We start from the raw sequence: 17625 nt of genomic DNA on the forward strand, positions 1-17625 counted from the left end.
CCACTAGCTGTATGTGGCTATTATGGAGCACTCGAAATCTGGCTAGTGCAAGATTTAGATTTTATTTCGTTTCAATTAAGTGTAAATAACCACTTGAAGTGAGTGGCTAGGGCATTGGGCAGCGCTGGTCAACGCTCTTTACCTCTCCTCTATTACTCGGTATAAACCAAAGGCCCCTTTGGGTCAATAACTTGTTAATACTCAGCTCTCTCCTTCACTGTATAACCCACAATCTGCTCTTGTAATTACTCTGTTTCCTGCCCCCTGTAATTATGTTGAAACATCTCCTCCTGGAGAGTTTGTATGTCCATTCAATAAAGCAAACCTTTTCTGAGCACCTCCTGTGTGCAAGCAGTGGGGATTCAAACATATCCAAGCAGCTCTGCCCTAAGTCTGATCATCCTACAGTGGTATAGCCAATGTTGGGGGGAAGGACCCCATATCTTTGTTGTGGGCTTTGTTGTGCCTCTCTATACCATCTCTGCCCATGATGGATATCCAGGGGCTTGGGTGGGAAAAACACAAGATATGGAGCAAGAAGCCCTGGGCTGGAGTCAGGTTGGGTTCCAGCACCAGCTCAGTGATTCAGTCAACCAATCTGTATTTATGGAACATCTCTACCATGCACTGTGCTGGTGCTGGGAAGACAGCTGTGAACAGGCCAGGTTCCTACCTTTGTGGAGCTGACGGTCTAGTGGACGCTGGGAGAGAAAGACGAGAAACAAGTAAATTCATAAATAACGGCTTCAGACAGTGATCGGTGCAATGAAAAAAATAATGCAGGGCTGACACTACGGTAATGTGCTTGAGATGCTGGCCCATTCCCGTGAATACAATCCTGAAGATGCCACGGAAGCAAGAAGGAGGTTGAAGAGGACTGAGAAACAAACCTAAAAACTATGAGACATGCCCTCCCCCACCCTACCTTCCTGGAGGCCGCAGGTGGTTGGGTTGTGGTGTGTGGGAGAGAAACAGAAGTCCTTTCCAGATGATCCTAATCTTCTAAAATTAAAACAATATGTGTGTGTGTGTCTGTGTCCAGAAGAATATATTCAAAAAGTAGTCATACTCATCTCTGGATAGTAAGAATGACAGGTAATTTTTATTTTGTCCTTTTTGCTTATCTGTATTTTCTAACTATATAAAATAAATGGGATACCTTTGTTATAAGAAAACAGTGAAAGCTATTAGTTTAATCAGATTTCTGGAAAGTATAAGCCAGTACAGATTTAATCAATAAATGAATTAAGATTCATTTCAGCTGCTAATGACACAGACTACAAATAACAGTGGCATAAACACAATGAAAGTTTATTTTTCTCTCTTGTAGAAGTTTGGAGGTGGACAGTTTATGGCTGATGTAGTAGCTCTGTTTTACTAGGTCTTTGAAGACTCAGGTTGCATTCCAGATCACTATTCCCCCATCTCTTCTTCATGATTCAAACTCGCAGCTAAAGCTCCAGTCATTACCTCTGTGTTCCAGGCAGCTGGATAGCAGAGGGCTGAGGAAGGAACAAAATTCAATCGACTTCAGATTTCTTTAATAGTAACGCTGGATTTAAGAAGATAGGGACTGTCCTGGCGGTGCAATGGTTAAGACCCTGCACTTCCGCTGCAGGGGGCACAGGTTCTATCCCTGGCTGGGGAGCTAGGATTCTACATGCTGTGTGGTGCAGCCAAAAAAAAAAAAAAAAAGATAGTTGAATAATATTTTTAAAGTATCAAAGAGAAAGAACTTTGAAGCTAGATTTTGCTAAATTATCAGGCATATACAGGAGATAACGCCTTTATCACATACAGCCCCTCTTTGAAAGCACCGTTAGAGGAAACATTCCAACAAGAAGAGAAATAAATACAGGCGTGCTCAACAATAGGGAGTAAGAGGGATTAAATCACTTGTTTAAATTATTCTTGTCTAAGTAAACGGTGCAGTGTGGTGCCTGCAAAGCACAGCTTGGGTGGGCATAAGCTGGGAGGGCGGCAGAGTGGCTGGGAGCCCTACCAGGTAAGTGGAAAAGGGATTGGCCCCATTTGGTTACCTTTCTGAGGAAGAGAGGAAAACTTATCAGCTGATTAGAGAGGAAATCTCAGAGGTGCTGGTGTTTTTGTTTTGTGTTGTTTTGGCCACACTGCACGGCATGGGGGATCGAACCCGTGCCCTCTGCATTGGAAGTGCAGAGCCTTAACCACTGGACCACCAGGGAAGTCCCTGTGCTGGTGTTTTTGTACTTTCTCGTGAGGCTTGTCTAAAACCAACACGCTCTGCCTCTCCAGCTATTTATTCTCTGGCTCTAAATTTCCAGGTAACAATACCAAACTTTCCAGTGGTGGGTTGGAGGATAGATCAGACAGGGGGTGGGGCATTAAACAAAGGTCAGAGTCCAGGGCTAGTGAAGTTTATCTTTACCTGTATTATTTACATGGCAAATTAACACGAAATTACAAAGACCTTAGGAAAAAGGCAGGATGCCAAGGATATTTCTTCCCCCCCTCTGTCCAAGCCCTAAAAATCATAAAACAACCAGGCTTTTTCTTGTTTCTCTGGTTTATCGATGGAGATGTAAAGTGAAACTGGGATTTCTGAAACAGTTTGCTTCTTCATGTTCACTCAAGCAGAACTTGGGAGGAAGAGTGACAGAAAAGTGCTGATTTGGAAAACAAGGAGTAGTCTTGGTTGAGTTGCTGGTGCTTTCTTTCGCCTCTCTTCTCCCTCTCTTTCATCCTATTCTCCTTTTCTTCCTTCCCCTCCCCTCCCTTCCTTCCGCTCCCCCTTTCCCGTGTCCCCACCGTTTCTTTTTCTCCCTTATCATCACTCTTCCTTCCCTCTTTCTTTCCTCTCTTTTGTCCTTCCACACTCTCTTTTCTCCCCAAGACAATTGTTTTGGGAGCTGTGAGGAAGGTGGGACCTGGGGAGACTTTATGGGCTCCCTGGTGAGACAGATAGAGGAAAAAAGATCTTAAATGTGAGGAATACCATGGAGGGAAAGGAAATTGGGGGAGCCCCTGGACCACAGAGGAATGAGGTTGGGGTGGGAGGAGGCATGGGAGTACATTCAAAGCCTGGGTCCAACGAGGAACTGTGGGCCCCATGGTGGAGCAGCCCCCTCTGACAGGGACAGGGTAAAGGGACAAATTAGGTGATTAAATAGTTAATCCCACTAGGGGATTGTAAGTAAACAAAAAGTATGGGAGACCCCTGGAAGTTAATGATCACTCAAGAAAGAAGGTTTGCTTAACCACAAAACCAAGCAGGCCTGCTTAGCAAAAAAACTGTGCAACAGAAGCGTGAGACATGCCCCAAAACAATAAAACAATGGTGGCATGAGACCCACATCCTGCCCAGTGAGCTCAGTAAGTTAATGATCCCTAGGACATGTTCTCTGCACACATAAAAACACAATAATTTATGGAAAGGTGACATTTCAAAGTGAAAGACCCTCATTGTACTGAGACCTGAAACAGTTTTTTCATAGTGCCACGACAGTCCTGGCTTGACCATGTAGGGACAAGAGAACTCCCCTGCCCAACCTGGAGAAGGAGTTGATGATGGAAGTGTGATGTCTACTCAAGAATGAGGAAGAGGGGGGTCTTTTCCCCCTCCCCACTTTTCCTTTGATTATAAAACTGTAGCCCACTAAGTTCTTAGGGTGGCACCCTCTCACCCTCACAAGCATCCTATTGTAATAAGTCATTTCTTATCTGTTACTTTGCCTCTCACTGAATTCTTTCTCTGCTGAGACATAAAGGACCAGAGCTCCTTGGAGCCCCGCAAAGTACCACCTAGCCGTTTCACCTCTGTGTCCTGGCTGCTGGATGACAAGACAGGGCACCAGTGTGCTAGGACTTCATTTCCTCATTGCTGGGGAAGAAAAGGATTCCTTTCCTCCATTCTGGGTTCTTTGGCTGGTTCAGTAATTAAATCGACAGACAACAAATTAATAGGAGAAAAACAAATTTAATTATGTGCATACCGGAGCCCCACAAAGACAGGAGATGCAAAGGCAGTTGGGCGATGGAGGCTTACATGCCATCCTGGGCTGAGGAAAGGGTTAGGGGCCTGGGGCTCCAGAGGGGAGGAGGGCCATTCACAGGAAGATGAGAAGAGCAGGTGGTTGGCAACCAGATGTTTGCCCCGCCATGCAGGTAAGTCTTTCAGATTAGAAAAAAAGTTATCTCTGGTAATAGCTGTCTTTTTGGTACAGGCTTCCTTTTTAAAATCTTTTAGGCAGTTACGGGAGAGGAAGGACTTCCCTGGCAGTCCAGTGGTTAAGACTCCATGCTCCCAAAGCAGGAGGCATTGGTTCAGTCCGTGGTTGGGGAACTAAGATCCTGCATGCCGCACAGTGTGGCCAAAAAAAAAAAGAGGAGAGGTTAAAAGCTTCCCCTAAGTCTGCTGGGTCTTCATTGCCTTCACCTCAAAATAATCCACACGCCAAAGTGGCACATTTTGGGGTGGCATATTCTGCTTCCCTTCATCGAATACCTGGCCAGGACTGGTTCCCATAAGGGCACTGGGAGTGCAGATCTGTGTGACAGCTGGTGTCCTTCTGGGGGTTAAGCATCTCAGTTTTCCCTGAACTCTAGGGGTCTAATGAAGGTTTGTTAAGAAGCCTGGGAGGGGATGCTGAGCCAGAGACCCTGGCTTAAGCCCCTACAGTACCCCTGCTGGGCCCACGATGGTTCGCTGGTGTCAGGAGGAGGAGTGGGCAGCCCCCCAGGGCACACCTGCACTGGCTGAGTGAGGGGCAGCGGCAGGGAGGTAATCCTCCATCAGTAGACACCTGTACTCAGGCCGCCCTTCAGCCATCCTATTCCATCCCTCCTCTACCCATCCACTGAGGGGCACATGGTTGAAGACCCGGGAGCAACAACTGAAAGGACATCTGTGTGAAGCGCGGGCACCAGTCAGCTCTGCTTGGCATCCAGGAGCGGCAGACAAGCTCACTGAGCAGGGTCTGCACGTCTGCATCCTTAGCCCAGCACAATGTGGGCAGAATGTGGCCTCAACCTGCAACCTCAAAGAGGGCGTCTGCACCTGCTGCCATGCCCATGGCCATGGGCTCAAGGTGACTTTGTGAGGCTCTGTCAACATCTGAGAGTCTGGTAGGGCAGAGAAGAAACAACAGCTGACCTGTGCTATAAGGACGGGGTGATCTTGAAGCCACTCAACTTGGTCCTCCTTTAAAATCTGTCTGGCCAGATGAAGTTAGAGCTTGAGCCTGAGTCTCCCCAGATCCAGCCTTACGGTAGAATGGTGCTGGCCAAGAGTGGCCAGGAAGTGGCCAGGGACTCTGAGAATGGAATGGGACCGTACCTCCCCTAGGATATCGTGAATGTACCAACCTCAACCAACCAGGCACCCTTTACCTGCCAGGCCCCTCGAGGTCAGAGTGGATGAAAGGTCAGTAATCACAGGAGGCATCCTTATTCCTCAGCCAAGGCTCAGAGTGAGCACCCTTTACAGACTGTCAAATACAATGCCAGCTGTGTCCGTGGGGCTGGACCTGAGGGCCAGTGCTCACCATGGACTCCCCGCTCCTGTACCTATATGTCTCATTCTGTGCACGTTCTCAGCCCCTTAGTCTCCAGCTGATGAGATCTAGGAAGTGTGTTTTGGGGATATGAACAGTGGGTGACTTCATGAACATTGTCCACAGGGAGCCTGGTATAGAACGAGGTGACCACTAAATATTAATCTTATGATAACATTTCTTGATCAGACCAGTTCCCAGCCAGCACTTCTCTTGCCCAGAGGGATGGATCAAAGATTCAGAAGGATGGGCTCAGTGAGTGCATGGAAACACGGGTTTCACTGCCAGATCTGTGTGTTCAGTGGGACCCCTTGTTCACTATGGCAACACATGGAAGAAATTCTTTTCTGGTCTTGGAATTAAGCACCTGATTTGTCTTTTGGGGGCGGGGGCGGGGGTATGCGGGCCTCTCACTGTTGTGGCCTCTCCCGTTGCAGAGCACAGGCTCCGGATGCGCAGGCTCAGCAGCCATGGCTCACGGGCCCAGCCACTCCGCGGCATGTGGGATCTTCCCAGACCAGGGCACGAACCCGTGTCCCCTGCATCGGCAGGCAGACTCTCAACCACTGCGCCACCAGGGAATCCCCCTGATTTGTTTTTCACCTAATGGACATCGTGAGTAAAACAGCTGGTCTTGTTTCTTTCTTTGCATGGGCTGCTAGGAAGCTCAGAGTCAAATTGTGGCTCATAACTAGCAAGTGTGGAGCACTTTCATGGCAAGCATTTTGTGTATTAATCTTATTCCTGGCTTCACATTATTCCTCCTAAGCTAATTCTCTCTTCTTCCTAATGTCCTCTGTGACTTCTTAAAAAAATATTTTATTAACGTATTTTGCAAGCAAGCTTAAATGTTTTTTTTTCTCTATTTTTTAGTCAGGGCAAGATAAAAATAAAGATACACATAAAATATTTAAAATGTTTTCACTTGGACTTATACTGAACTCTGTGCCATTCTCTAATCTGGGGAGCTCAGGGGTTTTATCGAATTGAAAGTTTTTATTTGTCTTTGAGAATAATCATTTTGTCACCACTTCTGTGATTCCTGTGGTAGAAAGAATTTTCACCCACTTGCATTCTTTCAGAACTCCCCTTCTGGGGCTTCCCTGGTGGTGCAGTGGTTAAGAACCCCCCCCCCCGCCGCCAACGCAGGGTACATGGGTTCGATCCCTGGTCCGGGAAGATCCCACATGCTGTGGAGCAGCTAAGCCCATGTGCCACAACTACTGAGCCTGCGCTCTAGAGCCCACGAGCCACAACTACTGAGCCCATGTGCCACAACTACTGAAGCTCACGCACCTAGAGCCCGTGCTCCACAACAAGAGAAGCCACCACAATGAGAAGCCCACACACTGCAATGAAGAGTAGCCCCCACTCGCCGCAACTAGAGAAAGCCTGCGCACGGCAGCAAAGACCCAATGCAGCCAAAAATAAATTAAAAACAACAAAAAAAATCCCTCCCCTTCTTCCGTCTGATGTTTACTTGACACCCGACACAATAGTTATGAGCTTATCTTTATTCTCTGGATATGGAATGAGACTCAGAAACTCACATCCTCATGCAGCTTTATAATCCTCTTGAAGAATTGTAAGAACTTTGAGTTTTTAAGCTTTTTTTTTTTTTTTCCTCTTTGGGCGTGGATCTGGTACAGATCAACGTCAGAAAGTCACTAGTTTGTCTGAGAGGCAAACTTGCGAAGAAGAATCTGTAGTCACTGAAGCTGATCGGAGCCTCCACTGGCCTCCAGCTCCCTCAGCCATCAACACATACACCAGGGACCTGAAAACCCAGTGTGTGCTGACAGAGGAATGTATGTATTCATTACAGGGTAATTCTGAAGGCAGTGATCAATCCCCTTCTCAGGATATTTCTTGCAGAAAAAACAGAAAATAAAGACAATAAAAAAGAAAACAATATCACCCACCGTCCTACAATTAACAGCTAGGGGGTTAACCTTCCAGGTTTCTAACAAGGTGTTTATTATATTCAACAAATATTTATTGAGGGCCTAGTATATGTAAATCCCTGTATTATGTCTTGGAATATGACAGAATTCAAAGCCAGACACAATCCCTACTCCATGCCTCCTACCATAGATCTACTCTACCATAACCCATTTGTATGGAGAGCGTCACTCAGTGCACAGTGTTCGGATCTCTGCTTTTCTCATGGAACCACAGATTCTGGATATCTTTCCATGTCAACATCTGTAGACTGACATTTCATTTCAAAAGGCTAAATAGTATCATGTATATGATTAACGATACTTTATTTTAATCAGTGCCCTAATGTTGGGAACTTTTTAGTACTTATAAAAAGCACCTCTGTGCACAACCTGACACATACAGGCCTCGTGCACTGGTCTTATGATTTCAAGATGCTCTTAAATCATCCTCAGATGCTCTAGTGTGGAAAATTGGCTCCAAGTCGCCCATAATCTTTCTGGCTTTTCCAGTTCAATGACTTCTGCCTGTACCTGGGTAATCATTTTGTGCAGGAAGCCTGACTTGTTCACATTCAGGTCTGGCTGACCGAGACTGCTTGGGAGATGATCGAAGAGAGCGTCTGGCTTCATCCTTACAATGGCCTTATTTTCTACAGTGACAGCATCCTCTCACACTGGTGCTAGAGATAATGACTGTACTGCCTCATCACTTCTGGTGGTGGAAGGAACCAACTCCCTTCCTTTTTATGCCTTGTTTGAGACTTGGCATCCTCTTCCTGCAACATCCTGGTACTCATTAAGTGCGTATCTGAGAGATGAATGCATGAATGAACAGCTCCCGGGACTGGAGAAATGATGTGAGTGAGGGACAGACATTTCACAAGTAGGAGGTAACAAGCAGGGGGTGGTAAGCAGGCTTGAGCCCAATAACATGGGTAAGTTAAAATGAATGTTTCAGTTTCTAGGAAGAAAACACTAGAACTGACACCAAGAAGCTTAGCCAAAAAAATTAACAGCTGAAATAAATGGCAAACTAAATGATAATCAACTTACCCAAAATACGACAGAGAAGGGATGAATAGAAAAAAAGAACAGATGGGATACATAGAACACTAAACCAAGATGGTAGACTGAAATCTAACCTTGTTAATAATTATTTATATCAACGCACCAAATACTTATATGTGCAAAACAGAGATCATCAGATTGTATAAAGAAACATAAAACAAGCCTCAATCAATTTCAAAGGATTGAAAAACACACAGAGTATGTTATCTGAGGTATTCAATAGTAATAAGATATCTAGAAATTCCTCAAATATATGGGAATTGAGCAACACACTTTCTAAGTAAACTGTGGGACAAACGAAAACAATACAAGTGAAATTGGGAAACATTTTGAATTGAATAAAAATAAAAATAAAACACAAAAATTTGTGAGGTGCAACTAAATCAGTATGTAGAAAGACTTTTTTGTTATAGCTATGGACTATATGTCCCTCTTTCGCCTCAACTTTTTGAACGAGAGAGCATTGCGTTTTTATGCCTCTGTCTCACCAATATTTGTCAGGTGTGTGGCAGGGACCTAGCTAGTCTTTGTAGTTCACAGAATTAGTCTAAAGACACATGGCAGGTGGACCAGTGAAGGTATCTGACCAGGATTTCTGGCCCTAGGGGAGTACTCCCTGGCCACAATTGGGCCGCTGTGCCGTGAGAATCAAGCATCACTTTTCCCAACCCTAGAAGCCAGCCTGACTCATTTCTGTCTTCATTACTCAAGCTATGGAGGTGATGACAGTAAAGGTGTCAGGCAGCTTGTTCTTGGGGCCCCAAACGTGGAGAGAGAGGTGTAGCCCAAGTTTGAAGAGCGTATTGGGAATCCTGTGCAAAAGGGTAGGTATGTTTGAGGATGTTCATTGTAGTACTGTTTATAAAAGTGAAAGACTGGAAAAATGTATATATCCATCAGTAGGCGACGTGTTAAAAACGGAAAAAACCAATATCGAGAATGTGCATGTTGATCACCTCCTCTTCATTCTATGCTTGCTTACTAAAATAACCCAGCTTTCACTCAGATCATCTACCTTTCCTCATGCAGTCTAGTCACTTTAGGGGAAACTAAACCAACCCAGCTCACGAGTGGGCCCTGGGTGGCCTAAGCCAGTCGGCACACTCCAGTCCCTCCCCATCGCTGAGGGTCATGTGACCCAAGGTGGTCCAATTAGAGTGAATTATAGGACTCTTGCTTGGAGTGCTGGGAAATGCACAGGCTTGTGGGCACTTTCTCTGGATGTTGACAAAGACCCATTGTATCTGTAGGAGAGGCAACATTTTCCCTGTACTCTCTCAGGGTTTTTCGGCTGGGCCTAAGGTTTAAACTGACATAAGACAGATTAACAAGAGAAAAGCATCCACATTTATACAAATTTATATGACACGGGAGCCTTCATAAGGCAATGAACATCTCAAGAAATGGCAAAACCTACCTGCTTTTATGTTAGGTTGAACAAAGAGAGGCAATTGTGGAAAAGTTAATAAACTGTGTGGGGAGGCTAAAGGAAGATAAGAATTATTTTAACAAGGTCTGTTTGTATAGAATTATCTCAGTCTTAATGTTTTGTCCTTGATGATAAGAATGCTACTTTCTTTCTGGTACAGGGAGGACATCTTTTATGTGGGAGCTTTTATCTCCTATTTTCAGGAAGGAAAGGGGAGATTAGAATGCCCTTCTTGCATCATCTGTGTTTTAAGTGTTTTTAGCTCAAAACAACCCTTATGCCAAAGTGGCATATTTTGGGGTAGCATATTCTGCCACCCTTCGTGGTCCTGGGTGTTTAAGGCCATGGGGCCTTCCTGGGACAGACCCTTCCCCCCATGTCCTCTGCCTGCCTCTTGTTTGTAGAAGAGCTATCGGCTTCCCCTCAGTTACAAAAGCCTGGCTCAAGAACTAATGACTGAAAGAATGTGAACGTGTAGTGACATAAATAGCAGTTGGGCCAGGAGAACTGGTAAGAATTTAAACAGTAAATCAGTCACGTGGCAATCACAGAATCTTTAGTTTCTCCCTGAAGTACCTAGATAATCGTATTTGATGCACATTTCCTGAGTTGTTCTACAGATGCTAAAACCCCCACTAAATAGAAGAAGTTAAGTACTTGTTGACCATGGGCAGGTAGCCTCCAGACCTACTGGAGCCTGAGGATTGATAATGTTAACCCCAGGGACACCACCCTGTTACCTCACCATCAACCAATCAGAGAATTGTGTATGAGCTGACTGCATACCCTGTGACTCCCCTCCCTTACGTTGCCATTAAAAGTGCTTCCTTGGGGACGGGGGAGGGATAAATTGGGAGATTGGGATTGACATATACACACTACTATATATCAGATAGATAACAAATAAGGACCTGTTGTATAGCACAGGGGAACTCTATTCAATACTCTGTAACGACCTATATGGGAAAAGAATCGAAAAAAGAGTGGATATTGTATATGTATAACTGATTCACTTTGCCGTACAGCAGAAACTAATACAACATTGTAAACCAACTATACTTCAATAAAAATTTTAAAAAACTGCTTCCCTGAAACCCATTGCGGAGTTCGGGTTCTTTGAGCGTTAGCTGCCCCCAACTCCTTGTCTGGTGCCTTACAATAAACGCTGCACTCTCCTTCACCACAACCTGGTGGCAAGTAGACTGGCTTTACTGTGCAGGCTAGTGGACCTAAGTTTGGTTCAGTAACAGGTGCTGTTGGCAGCCATCTCACAACCACAAGGAGAGTTAATCTTAGTATGAAGCTGACTTCATGGAAGGCAGAGTGGGGAGAAAGAAAGAAATGGGGTCTTTGGATTAAGCTCACCCCAGAGCCTGCCCGACCTGTAGACTCTACAGATCACGAGCCCCTGTTTCCCTTACATCTAAGCCCCTTCCCCGTCAATGACTCTGATGGGTATCATAGCCAGTGTTCACTGAGCAGTACTGGGAGCCAGCACAATGCAGAGCCTGCAGAGGCTCATTTGATCAATTAAGAAACAGTCATGTTGTAGAGGGACTTCCCTGGCGGTCCATTGGTTAGGACTTCGCCTTCCAATACAGGGGGTGTGGGTTCGATCCCTGGTCGGGGAGCTAAGATCCCACATGCCTCATGGCCGAAAAACCAAAAAACGTAAAACGGAAGCAATATGTAATGAATTCAATAAAGACTTTAAAAAAAAAAAGGAAACAATCATGTTGTAGAGAACAAACTTATGGTTACCAAGGCGGGGAAGAGGGGGTGGGATGAATTGGGAGATTGGGACTGACATATATACACTACTATGTCTAAAATATATAACTAATGAGAACCTACTGTATAGCACAGGGAACTCTATTCAGTGCTCTGTGGTGATCTAAATGGGAAGGAAATCTAAACAAGAGGGGACATATGTATACGTGTGGCTGATTCACTTTGCTGTACAGCAGAAACTAACACAACAGTGTAAAGCAACCATACTCCAATAAAAATTTAAAAAGGAGAAAAGAAACAGTCATGTGATGGCACATCATGCAGCTGTTAACATGAGATATTGCATGGAACGCTCTCCATGAGAAGTGACAAGAGCGTGTAACAAATATATGGTGTGAAATCCTACATAATCGAGAAAAAGTGTCCCATTTTAACCAAGGGATCTCTTGGCGGGGGTGGGAAAGGTAGTGGCAGGAGAGAGGAATCCTGTTTGCCTTAGTTATTTCAGCTTGAACCCTGTCTGATGCCTGAGGGAGGAGAGGGCACCCCGTCCTGCAGGGAGACCTGGACAGAGGGTGAACCAGAAGCTCAGGGGAAGGGACCTAGTCTTTGAAATGCCACCGTGGAGGAGCCCAGACAGGACGACAAACCTTGAAACGCCCGCTGCTTGCTGACACAACAGTCATGCCAGTGGGGATCTGCTCTGTCCAGGAGGGGCTGAGATCGGAACCTCCTGGTTCTAGGGGTGAAGGGAGCAGGCAGGCCCAGGGCCCCTGGAGAGAGGAGAGCCGGCTCATTTAGAGGCTCGTCCAGCTCCCTGGATTTGAGCTTCTGGTGGGCGACAACTGTCTTGGTTTGAGTCTCCAGTCACCCAGGACTAGCGTGCACACAGGCACAGGGCAGCTCTGAATGAAGGAGGCCAGGCGAAGGTGGGAGCGGGGCACTGACAGCAAAAGTAGGGGTTTTCCACCTGCGTACCCGCAACGAGGCGAAGCTGGGCTCCGGCCCTTTTTTGTCAAGCCTGACTTCGCAGCTGGAAGTTCTGCTTTATGGCAGTTTCAGAAGTTTCTCCTTTAAATGCAAGAATTATTATTATTTTACATCTTTATTGGAGTATAATTGCTTTACAATGGTGTGTTAGTGTCTGCTTTATAACAAAGTGAATCAGTTATACATATACATATGTTCCTATATCTCTTCCCTCTTGTGTCTCCCTCCCTCCCACCCTCCCTATCTCACCCCTCTAGGTGGTCACAAAGCACTGAGCTGATCTCCCTGTGTTATGTGGCTGCTTCCCACTAGCTATCTATTTTACGTTTGGTAGTGTATATATGTCCATGCCACTCTCTCACTTTGTCACAGCTTACCCTTCCCCCTCCCCATATCCTCAAGTCCATTCTCTAGTAGGTCTGTGTCTTTATTCCTGTCTTATCCCTAGGTTCTTCATGACATTTTTTCCAAAGAAGATATACAGACTGCCAACAAACACGTGAAAGAATGCTCAACATCATTAATCATTAGAGAAATGCAAATCAAAACTACAATGAGATATCATCTCACACCAGTCAGAATGGCCATCATCAAAAAATCTAGAAACAATAAATGCTGGAGAGAGTGTGGGGAAAAGGGAACACTCCTGCACTGCTTGTGGGAATGTGAATTGGTACAGCCACTATGGAGAACAGTATGGAGGTTCCTTAAAAAACTACAAACAGAACTACCATATGACCCAGCAATCCCACTACTGGGCATATACCCTGAGAAAACCATAATTCAAAAAGAGTCCTGTACCACAATTGCAGCTCTATTTACAATAGTCAGGACACGGAAGCAACCTAAATGTCCATCATCCGATGAATGGATAAAGAAGATGTGGCACATATATGCAATGGAATATTACTCAGCCATAAAAAGAAATGAAATTGAGCTATTTGTAATGGGGTGGATGGACCTAGAGTCTGTCATACAGAGTGAAGTAAGTCAGAAAGAGAAAGACAAATACCGTATGCTAACACATATATATGGAATTTAAGAAAAAAAAATGTCATGAAGAATTATTTTTAAGGAGGCTCCTGCCCAGGGAAGTCTTGACCTGCTTAACTGTGCACAAGGGGAGTACACAACTTTAAAGCCCTTGAGAAGAAGAATCCAACACTGAGGAATTTGCATATTCGGAAAGCTCTCAATAGAAGGCCGAGCCTTGGAGCCCGTGAATAAAGTCTTTCTGTGTTTGCTGCTCCATGTGAACAGTACAGAAGGGAGAAGAAAAGGAGGCACATGGCATCCCGGCAGCTGCGGCTGAGCCAGTGGGGGAAGGCACATTTGCCAAGAGCCGGCGAGGATTCTGGGATGTGTGTGTTGAGTCACTTGTCCCCTGCAGGTTTCCAGGGAGCTGGTTTGCATGAGGTAAACACGTAACCTTATTCTCAGTGCCAGGGGCCACTGTTCCATGCTCTGCAGCCTCCTCTTGCCTTAAGGATATGGCCTTGCAGGGAGGGGCATGGCAGCTCAGGGGGCAGCGTTGGGGAGGGGGCGATTCTGGCTGTTTGGTGTTGATGTGGGATTCAGCCCCATGCTCAGATGGGCTCCTTTTCCATCCCTTCTCACGTCAGTCACTGGGGACCCGTGACTGGCTGTGTGAGGTGTGATAACGCATATAATTTGCATATTATAAGCATATATGCTGTTTCTGCATATGCAAAGGAGGAATTGCCTGGGGAGATAGGATCTTCCTGAGTTTGCCGGTAAAGCCAGAACTTGCAAGAGCAGTGTGAAGAGCTGTCCTTCCTCCAATGGGTTACCAGTGGCTGCAGGCCTAGTTTACTTCCCTGCCTGGGACCCTAGGCCGGAGGCAGAAGAGGCTGTACTTCGGTGTTCCACATGATTTTTATGACTGGATTTGTCAGTTCAGTTCTCTGTATCCTGGTTACTAACTCTACCGGTAACCCACCAGGCTTCATGGCAAGTGGGAGAGTGGTTGTCCTCTGGAGGTGGGGGTGGGATGAATGGAGACCATAGTAGTGTCTGGAAAGCTCAGGACCTTTCACCTGGTCCTAGACTCCTGGCACCAATGAGCTGGGTCGACCAGACGGCCACTGTAGGAAGATGGGTCCTTCTGGGCTTCGTTCTGCCTTTTCCTTCTTGTACTCTCATCTCTCACTCTTGAATGGGTTGTTCCAGTGGGATAGACCTGACTTTCCCAAGAGTAACGAACCTGTGGTCTGGAGACCACATTCAGAGCCGAGGTGTGAGTCCAGCCTGGTGAAGATGCTAAATCCTGAAGCCTAGTCTCAGCCAGACCGTCTCCAGGCTCACAGCCAGGGCAGCCTTAGTTACTGCACTGTGTTCGCAAATATACTTGGTTCCACTTCTCTCTGGCTCTAAACTTCAAAAGCACCTCTCGGAGCTAACACTTGAAATTGGCAGTAATTAAAACACAGTTGAATCTTAGCTATTTTCAACCTCCTGGAGACTGTTCATAAACCTATCAAATAACTAGAGTGCTTACTGCTTATGTAGTTTTCCATAAAAGTCATTGTTTGCATATTTGTTTCAAACATCAAAACATAAAACATCCAAGTTGTAAAATGTAAAATAAAGAAGTTTAAATTTTCAAAAAAACCCAGAACAACACAGTTGACCCTTGAACAACATGGGGGGTTATATGAGTATAATTTATTGTTGGCCTGCCGTATCTGCACTTCCTCTGCATCCTTGGGTTCAACCAACCATGACCATGTAGTACTGTGGTATTTACTGCTGGAAAATATCCATGTATAAGTGGACTCGTGCAGTTCAAACCTGAGTTGTTCAAGGGTCAACTGTAGTTCAATCCAATGATCACATTTATAAGCCACTCTGAATATAACGGTCCAAATCAAATCTCATCTTATCCAAAAATGGTCCCAATGGTGGCAGGCCTGTTTATTCGTGAGATTCTGTTATGTTCTGGGAAGGATTTGAGAGAGGAAAAACACCTGGTCTCTGGCTCCAGAACCTAACAGAGGGGAGAGGCGGACATGCCAACAGAACTGCACACAGTAGGATGAAGGGTGATGGGGGACTCTTGGCATGTGGCTATTTAGCATGTGGTTTCCACTCTTTAAGAATGAGGTCTATGGTCCATGACAAGTGCTGTGAAACCCAAGGCAAAGCCAGTGTAGGAGAGTATCCACAGGTGAACCCAATGGCAGTGATTGCCAAGGAGGCTGCTATTGGCATTTGGGGTGGGATAGTTATTTATTGTGTGGGACTGGCCTTCACCACTAATGGCCCATAGTATCCCTTAGTTATTGTGACAACCAGCACTGCCTATACATTTCCCTGGGTGGGAGGGTAGAACTGCCCAGGTCACTGCTGCCCTGGGGAATCCATCCACCAGGGGTCTGGGGCTCAAAGTAGCTGTGAATCCTCAGCTCCTGGCTACTCAGGCATTCATTCTGGTGAAGGGGTCGGGGTGGACGGGAAAGGGGCAGGAGTGGGAGGGCAGCACCAGGGCCCTGCTCACAGGCCCAAACCTACCCAGAGTAGGCATCTGCTGTTTTCAGCTGCCTTGCATCCATTACCATTTCCTTTGGTTAAAGGTTACCAAAATTACTGTTTTGTCTCTTCCCTGCTCTCAGCCCCCTCACTTGCTGTGGAGTTGACCCTCAGTTCCAGAGGTGGTTGTGTGGGGCTAGGCTGGCCAATCAGAGCACTGCATTCCCCTGGGCAGAGCGCAGGTTCCGGGAGCGACACAGGACTTAATCAGAGCCCCATCAGAGGCCTTCTCTGCCAAACTTGACCTCGGAGGCTGGGGGGCTGTTGCCAGAGCAGCCATCTGGCCACCTTGCTGGCCACGTTGTGGCAAGAGCTTGCCTGAGCATGGAACTGACACGGCAAAGCAGATGGAGAGAAATGGGCTCTGGGGGCGCAGCCGGCACCTCTGGAACAAACCATATCTGGACTGGAACGCTCTTGACCTTTACAGGAGTTAATACATGCTCGTTTTGCTCAGGCCACTTTGGGTTAGATTGTCTGACATTTACAACAACGGGGGCCTAAGTAATACGCCAGAAAAGGGAGCTAAATATCTTCAGTCAGAGGAGCTGTGCTGACCAGAGGCAGCAGCCCCGGGGTCCCCGGTGCCCTCCGCCATGCCTACGGGTCCCTTTCATGCTGATCTGCAGGACAGACCTCAACATGGCCACACCCCACCCTGGAAGTCAGCATTAATCTTCCCGAGGCTGGCTTCCCAGAGAAGGATCCTGTCAATCCAGGGTACCCACTTCCAATCTCCCAGCATCTGTTCAGGAAGGGACATCCTGGGATTGGGAGGTGGAGGGTGGGCTCCGGGATTCCGGGTAACCTGCCTGCCCCCCCCCCCCCGCCCAATCCCACTTGCTCCGAGCCTGGCCCCCTCTTAGAGGCAAGCGGGTCACCCAGGTGCTCTGTGCACTCACTCACTTGAGTTCAGGGCTGTCCTCACCCCCTACTACCTGCCCCCCCCATCCTCTTATGTAACTGCTTCAGTGAATTCTCAGCTCCCAACCTCCACCCTCTGCACTCCCCAGGGGACAGAAGTGTGGGGGAATTAACCACCTCCCTCCCAGCAGCCCTTAACCGATGGGTATATAAAAGCCCAGCTTCTCCTCCTTGGGTGAGATTAATCTGATGTGTGTCTTCTGTTTCCTAGCGCTGCCCCAGCAGGATTCAGCTTCATTTGCCCCCAGTGGCCACTGCACCTGTATTCATGGTCCTCCCTTTTCTGTTTCACGTCTACTGGTGTTTCCTGGGGTCACCTTGAAGTAAGACCTCTGCCTCGGCCGCTCAGAAGCTAGATGTCCAAACCCACCAGGCAATGGCTGGGTGCAGCTAAGTCACCAGACAGACCACAAGGCTGCAAGCCCGGCCCGGAGTTATGTTAGGTATTGAATTAAGTTGT

The sequence above is a fragment of the Delphinapterus leucas genome, chromosome 8 (genome assembly GCF_059928025.1).
Source record: "Delphinapterus leucas isolate spDelLeu-1000000601 "Yukka" chromosome 8, BTC_Dleu_Yukka2, whole genome shotgun sequence".
Classification (NCBI taxonomy): domain Eukaryota; kingdom Metazoa; phylum Chordata; class Mammalia; order Artiodactyla; family Monodontidae; genus Delphinapterus; species Delphinapterus leucas.